We start from the raw sequence: 7,770 nt of genomic DNA, 5'->3' as shown, positions 1-7,770 counted from the left end.
GATTTCTGCCTGCCTGCCCATGCCAGCAGCGCCTGGAGCTATCGATGCCCGATCAATAACGAGCTGCAGAGCCCCGAGCCGGCTGGGGGGAATTTCTGGTCCTTCTCCCCATGCGGGATAACAACCGTGTCTAGGCCCGGCTGCTGGCTTGGCTTCTCTGAGGGTTTTTTTCGTTTGAAATCCCATTGATTTCCGTTGTTGTTAATGGGCTGCTCGGTGCCGGGCAGGGTGGGCAGGGAAGGAGAGCGCTGGTGGTTGGAATTCTGTGTCCTCGGAGCGCTCTCTGAGAGGGGCGGGGGGGACAAACAGAGCTGGAAAGGTCACAGCGCAGCCTCTGGGCACATCTGCCTGGCGTGCAGCTCCTGCCAGTCCCTGGGCACCGCCACTGTCCCCACAGCGGGCTGGGACATTGCGGCAGAGCTGGAGCGAGCATCAAAGCAGGACTGGGGCAGGAGCCAGGGCTGGTACCAGAGGGCAGCTGGTACCGGCTCCTGCGAGCTGCCGGTGGCAGAGAGGCTTTGGGGTGTTCTGAGCTCTGAGCAGATGGAGCAAGAGGTGGAAATGCTCCCTGCTGTCCCCTCTCCCAGGCCAGGGCCATGTTCTCACCCCCATGCAAACCTCTGATCAAACATTCCCCCGTTCTCCTCCCTCCAAAAAGATTAAAAAAAAAAAAAAAAAGTCTAAAGTGCACCCTCAGTCAACAGAGAGCTGAAATTCGGCTTTCATCAGCCGACAGGAGGCACAGAGCAGACCTCAGGTGCGAGTCCAGAGCAAACAGCAAAGGGCAAAGTCAAAGCTGGGTGGATTTGTTTGCCGAGCGAAGGGTTTTGGGCACAGGGGTGATGCCACAGGTGAGCTGGGAGCGTCCCGGGGCTGTGCAAATGCCAGCAGGGGAAGGAAACACCATGTGGAAATGAAGAGGCTGCTGGAGAAGAGGGAAAAATGTTCCGGTTTTGCCAAGGGAGGATGTGATAAGCGGCACCAAGCCCTGCCCCCGAGTCCCAGGAGATCCCGGCAATCCGCGACGCTGCCCCTTTAAAATGGGAGGTGGGGAAAGACCCAAATGAGGAGCCGGCTGAAAATTAGTAGAGCAGAAAACTCCAAATGATGCAGAGCTAATTCCTTAAGTGTCAGACTGGCTGCCAGACCCTGCGCTTCTCAGCCCGCTGGCCCCGCAGCAGCCCCGGGCGAGCGGGGGGGCTCCCGGGGCCACTCGCTGCCCCCCGGGCCCGGGACCATTCCCCGGGGTCCCTGGGCCACTCCGTGCCACACTCGGGCTCCTGTCCCCGCCTGCAGCCCCGTGGCATCGCCCCCACCCCGGCGAGAGGGCAGGGGAAGTTTCTTTAATATATTTTTATTGGCCTGTAAATTTCTTTTCTCTCCCCACCGGCTCGGATCGATGTTTGCAGTTTGCTGAAGTCCCAGGCACGCAGATTAAATCCTCTGCCTCTATTACACGAGATGGGTTTTTATTCTGCCTCTGATCACTCGGAAATAAACGGTGGGAGAGGAGAGAGGGGCAGGCAGGAGGCGGGGAGGGGGCGAACCAATTTCAGACCTGTTTGTTCCCTCCCAGCCCCGCAGCTCCCAGTCATTAAACAAGTCACTTATCCTGCAAAGCTGCTCCAGCCCGGCCTTCCCCGTCCCCCTGCCCTCCCGCTCGCTCTTCCCTTCCCCCGTTATTTTTAAAAGAACAATAATAATTAGGCAGAGCAGCCTCTAACACAATTCTTTCAGCCTGAGCAGGCAATTAGGACAGGCGGAGCGAGGCTAATGAGCGGTGCATGGGTTGCCCCCACCCCAGCCGTGCCCCCCACACCCCCGCAGACGTGTGGCTGCTCCTGGCACGGCCAGGGGGGCACATTGCCCGGGGCTACCAGCGGGCAGGGCGTGCTGGCCACCGAGCTGTGCCCTTTGTGACTTTGGGGACATCTCCCGAGGTTCCTGGGTGCCGGAGAGGCCACCCCGGGGTCACCCAGCACAGGGATGCTCCTGGCTGGGCGCAGACACAGCCGGGGCCGGGCAGCTGCGCTGAAATATTCATGCCAAGCTGGCTCTGGAGGCAGCAGGGTTTCTTGGAAACTTGCTGCGCCTCCTAAATGGAGCTGTCTGCTCTGCACGGCTGCCTGGGAGGGCGGGGGGAGGCAGGAGCGGTGCCCACCTCTGCCAGGGGACATTCCCGTAGTGCCGCAGGGACGGGGACCAGGGCAGTGCCACCATCCCATGGCAGGGATGCTCTGGGAGCAGCTGGGCCCAAGTTAGGACAGCAGTGTCCCTACAGGGAGGTGACAGGGAGGTGCTGGAGGCAGAATTCCCCCACTGGTGACCCTGGAGGTGTCGCTGTGGTGGCTGTAGGGGGAGGGACAGCGTCGGTGACATTCTCCCGTGGCCTGGAGTTTGGGATGGGAGCCCCTTCCCTTGCTGGGGGCTGAGACCCTCCCAGCACAGGGCTGCTGCTTGTCCTGGACCTCTCAGCTCCACAGCCCGATCCAAGGTGGGGCTGCAGGACAGGGGACATTGGGGATTTGGGATTCTGTCACAGAAAATGGCCCCAGCTGGCCCCCGGCTGCCCCAAACACAAATATCCCTGTTTTTTCTGGAGTGCCGGGATCTTTCAGCCCCCTGACACCTGGCAGACACAGGTAGGGTGGCATTTAGTGGCACAATGACACAAAACTTGCCCTCTTTCTGGGTCAGAAAGGTCTGGGTGCTGTGTGTGCACAGCTCCTGCTCTTCCCACCACCACACATCCCAAATCCCGTTGTAATTTGCTGTCCCTCAGGCTGCTCCCTATTACTGCTCTCCAAATGTCTCTCTCCCAGTCTCCATGGTGTTAAATTATATTTCCCCAGCTGGATTACTTTGCATTTGTTCAGAATGAATTTCATTTGGCTATTTCCTTCCTAGGCCTGACCCTTCTTTCCCAGTGCATTATCTTTTAGCTCTTTGTCCTCACCAGGATTTGCAGCACCTTCCCATTTCATATCCTCTGCAAATTTAATTAACAGGCTCTTTACCCTCCCTCTTTCAGATCAAATGAAGATGTTAAAGGAGAGCAGACCTGGCACAGATCTCACCACTAACCACTAACAACAATACAAGTACCTTGCACTTAAATTATGCACTTTCCATCAGAAGATTTCAAGGGCCTGTGCTGCAGAAGGATAATTATTAAAGCCGGGAACGCCGTTCCGCTGGGGAATTTAATATTTGAGGTCTGCCTCAGGGCATGTGTCTTGTTGACTGTTGTGTTACCACTGGCCTTGACAGGCCTGGGATCGATGGCCCTGCAGTGCTGTTGTCCCTGTCCCTGTCCCTGTCCTGTCCCTGCCCCTGTCCTATCCCTGTCCCTGTCCCACTGCTCTGGCCCCACAGAGCTCCCTGGATGAGGGATTCCCATCTGGACCCCCAGGCAGTGACCTGGCCCTGTTTCAGCAGTGTCTCCTGCTGTGGTGCCAGGAAATAGCTCAGGGAAATGCTGAAATTTGGCTGGATTGGGAAATCCAAGGTGCTTCAGCCCTGGCGTGGCTGTGGGATGGGGACAGAGGGGCTGTGGATGGGGTGGGGACACGTGGGCTGTGATTCACCGGCCCTTGGGCCACGGGAAGAGGAACTCCCAGGGCTCCTGGAGCTCCTGGAGCCAGAGCAGGGTCAGCTCCTGATGGGAATCACTGCCCGGGGGGGGCAATCCCACCTTGTTTTCCCTTCAGACTGGAGGGAAAGAGACAGAATTTCACAGCCTGGAAACCTCCCCTGTGCCCTGCATGGGGATCACAAGCTGGATCTTCCCATGGGAATAGAGGTGGCCAACCCCCAAAACCCCCCCAAAATCCTGCTTTTTATTCATTTTAATGGTGACACAAACTGTGGGACAGCTGCAGCCAGGGATTTGCAGCACAGAGTTCTTCTCACAGCAATGGCCTCTCTTTTTTCCCCGTTTCCCAACATTTAACAGCTGAATGTTCTCCTCGTGGCAGTGTTACCTGTGTGATGAATAATGCACGCTGCTCCTGCTCTGTGTGACTGTATTCCCAAATCCCAGCTGCATCCTGTGCCTGCACTCAAACCTCCAACCAAATCTGCTGCTGGAATCATCTCCAGGGCCACCGCCGTGGCCGCAGCGTCCTGCTGGGAGCGTGCCCTAAAAAGGGGATTTTCTGTGCTTGCTGCTCCAACTTCCTCAACAAAAATTGCCCTCAGAATGCAAGAACTGAGTGTACAAGCTGCCAAAAGGAAAACTCCATGAATACAGGGGTGCAAAGAGGATTCGGCATCCCTGTAGAGTCTCTCCCTGAGACTGGAGAGCAGAGCTGGAAAAACCTGGCTCTTGGGAGGTGTTTATTTGTGCCTTCCTGGTAATGCTCCCCAAGTCCCCTGTGCTCCAGGCTCCTGCCTTCAGGAGGAATTCTGTCATTCTCTGCCTGTGCAGCCCCTGAGCCTGGCATTAGTCCCTGTGGCATTTTTCTCTCCTGATAAGTCAGCTCATGTCCTTGATTTTCACAGCAATATTTCAGAGAGGCTGAGCAGGGATTCAGCTGCTGTTCATAGCAGAAGGAAAATAACCCCCAGTGCCATTTCAGGGGAATATTGATATGGCACTGAACAGGGGGAAGGGACTGTGAAATCCCAGCTGGAAATTGGGGCTGTGAAATCCCAGCTGGAAATTGGGACTGCCCTCCCAGCACTGAGCTCTCCAATGCCCCCTCTGAAGAGCAGTGGGATAAAGAACCCGAATTCCTCATAGGATAAACCAGGAAAGAAATGTGCTGACAGTGCTGGGAGCTGAATTTTTCAGGGAAGCTGTGGCTGCCCCTGGATCCCTGGCAGTGCCCAAGGCCAGGCTGGACACTGGGGCTTGGAGCAGCCTGGGATGGTGGAAGCTGTCCCTGCCATGGCTGGGGTGGGATGGGATGTGATTTAAGAATTCCAAACCAGTCTGGGACTCCCTGATTCTATTCCATGACCTATCCCAGGTAGTTCCTCCTGCACTGGGCTCTAACCCTAACTGATAATTAATTAGTTAACCCTTAATCAGCAACTCCCATTCCCATTTCTGTTTTCCAGGTGGGTTTTCTTGTTTTGCCACAAGGAATTGGGACCCTTTGCTATTTTCCCTGCCTTTTTTTTAAAACCAGATTTTCAGCACCCTCCCCAAATTTTCACTCAGGCTGTGAACCAGCTGAGATGATGAGAGTCAGTCCCACTAATCTTCTCCCCAATTTTCCCACCTTTTCCAGCACAATCCATTTCCTCCACGCCTGCAATCTCCACCCTCATCCGTGGCCAGGGCTCTCGTGCTGTGCTGGAGATGGGAGATAGAGCACATCAAAGTCAGGATTTTCCCCTTTTCTTGCTGCTCTCTGCACAATTTATTATCAGGGAATTGTGCCAATCTCGTGCTGCCAGGGCTGGGAAGGCGCTGCTGCTGCTGCTGCTTCGGATTAATTCAATCCAGGTAAAGTTGTCTGGGCTGTGAATTGTCCCTTTCCTGGTGCCAAGTCTGCTTGGCCAGGTTATCACTCCTCAGGAGCCAGCTCCTCCCGAGGCTGGGAGGCTGGAAATATCCACTGCAGGTTTGTCTTTGAGAGGAGGGAATTTGGAAACTGGGGAGCTGGAGGAATGAGGAGGGAGCCCCTAAATGCAGCTCCTTGCTGGTGAAGAGCGGGCGAGCTCAGCTCTGTGAGAATCTCTCAGATTCTCAGTGCCCTGAATTCCAGTTTGTCCTGGTAAATTATTAATCCAGCAATAAAAACATTCCCCCTTTTCCAGGCCTCAAAGCTCCGCTCGGGGTCTCCCGTGGCTTTTATCTCCTGCTCCATCCCAGAGGAGGAATGGAGGTGATGGGATGGTCCCAGGGAAGACAAAGGGAGGAATTTGTGTCCCTGAGCTGCCATTTTCCATGTCCTGCATCCCAGGAAAAGCTGCCGAGGTGTAGCTGGGGTGTCCCAGCCACGTCACTGCCGGGGGACAGCTGGAATTTGGGAGCAGCCAGCACCCAGAGGTGCAAAGTGCCCCATGGGAATGTCACCTGGGGGGGGCTGGGCTGACTCTCACACCTCCCAGTGAGGGCAAGAAATTCCCTGGATCTAAGAAACCAAGGCTTTCTCAGCCAGGTGCAGTGAAAGCCCCCTGGATCCATCCCTTGGGAACAAGCAGCTCTGCATTTCTCTGCTGGGAAAATGGGGAATGCTTTTGAGTGAGAACAGCAGGAGTGGGGATGGCAAACACCATCAGGACCATGGAATGGCAGAGCAAGGAGAAGATGGACGGGGCTTGGAGCAGCCTGGGACAGCGGGAGATGACCCTGCCCATGGCAGAGGCAGAACGAGACGGGCTTGAAGTCCCTTCCAACCCAACCCATTCCATTATCCTGTAATTCCATGAACTTTGTTTGCCATTTGAAAGCAGAGCCAGGATTTCCCCGACTTCCCTCCCCAAGGATGGGACCTGCAGTGCTCTTTGGTGTCCTCTTATCCCACACTCCGGCAGGGATCCGACGCTGGATCGTTTGTTGAGCCAGAAGCTCTGTGTGTGCTGCCTTCCTCCTCCCCTCCTCAGCTGTTCAGGTGTCCCTGTGCCCCTCCCTGCCCTCTGGCAGCTCAGCAGCAGCCCCTTTTCCACCTTTCCACTTTTCCACCTTCCCACTTTTCCACTTTTCCAGCCCTTTGAGCCGCTTACCCCGCTCAGCCCCACGGCACCGACACTGGCGCTGGTGTCACCTCTGATCGCGGCCCCCATGCGTCACCTCGGCACAGGAGGAGGCACTCCAGATCCACATTGAATCAGGTAAACTTTGCTTCCTTAGAGATTTTGTACTCAAAGTGAGGGGAAATGGTTGAAGGATGGCAAGGAACACAGCATAAATTCAGGTCACTGTGTGACTGGGCCTCCGCTGGAATTCTGAATGCACCATGGTGGCTTGGGAACCACTGTGGACACGATTTTCTGAACATGACAGAATTTCAAGCTCTCAGGGCTGATTGTTCCCAAGGGAAAGTCTTTTGAGGACTTTTTCTCTCCCAAGGACTGTGTAAAAATAAGGTTTTACTTGCCCCAAACAAGGCACAGATATTGTGAGAGTGTTTCTCTCTTGTCCCACCAATGGGATGAGGGAGGTGTTGTTCCTTCTACCAATCAAGATAACCTGTACCAGAACACCTTATAAAAAGGCTTGAAAACCCCCAAGATAAAGGCTTTTGCCTCATAAAAACCTCTGGCTGCTGCTTGTGTGATTGGAACCCTCACTCTATACTTCATGTCCTCTAGTGACAAACCACCACTCTGGCCAAGCTGCCTTCTCTGGCCCCTTGAAAAAATGATTTGGAATTCAAGCATGAGATCTGATTTTGCCCTGCTGCTAATGTCCACTAACCACTGCAGCTCAGCAGCAGCCACTTTGCCACTTTGCCACTTTTCCACTTTGCCACTTTTCCACTTCTTTCCCACTTTTCCAGCCGTTTGTGCCGCTTGCCCCGCTCGGTGCTGTGGCACTGACACCGGTGTCAGCTCCGATCGCAGCCCCCGTGCGTCACCTCGGCACAGGAGGAGGCAGCCAGGCGGAAAGCGCAGCAGATGTCAGCCCTCCTCGTGTGGCCAGAACATCACCTGGCATCACCAGAGACACGGGCAGCTCTGGGTGATCTCCTCCCTGGGAGCCCAAGGATGGCCCTGAGCCTCGAGGCAAGAGAGAGCTCGGGCGTTCCCGTCCTGCTGGCGCTCGGGAGGGAAAACACATTTCTCCAGAGCGTACAAACATTTCTCCAGAGCGTA

The 7,770-nt window shown here is 55.4% G+C and overlaps 1 long non-coding RNA gene across 1 annotated transcript; it reads right to left on the bottom strand.

Annotated features, from left to right (window-relative positions):
• Window positions 1–886: 886 nt before the first annotated feature.
• On the bottom strand, window positions 887–5,722 carry LOC117245116. The gene is made up of 2 exons (XR_004499356.1): window positions 5,229–5,722; window positions 887–4,141 (listed from the first exon to the last, which is right to left on the bottom strand). It is a non-coding gene; the product is annotated as an uncharacterized LOC117245116 (long non-coding RNA).
• Window positions 5,723–7,770: the final 2,048 nt, after the last annotated feature.

Source organism: Parus major, chromosome 13, assembly GCF_001522545.3.
Source record: "Parus major isolate Abel chromosome 13, Parus_major1.1, whole genome shotgun sequence".
In the NCBI taxonomy this organism is placed as follows: Eukaryota; Metazoa; Chordata; class Aves; order Passeriformes; family Paridae; genus Parus; species Parus major.
This window is presented reverse-complemented; position numbering and strand designations above follow the sequence as displayed.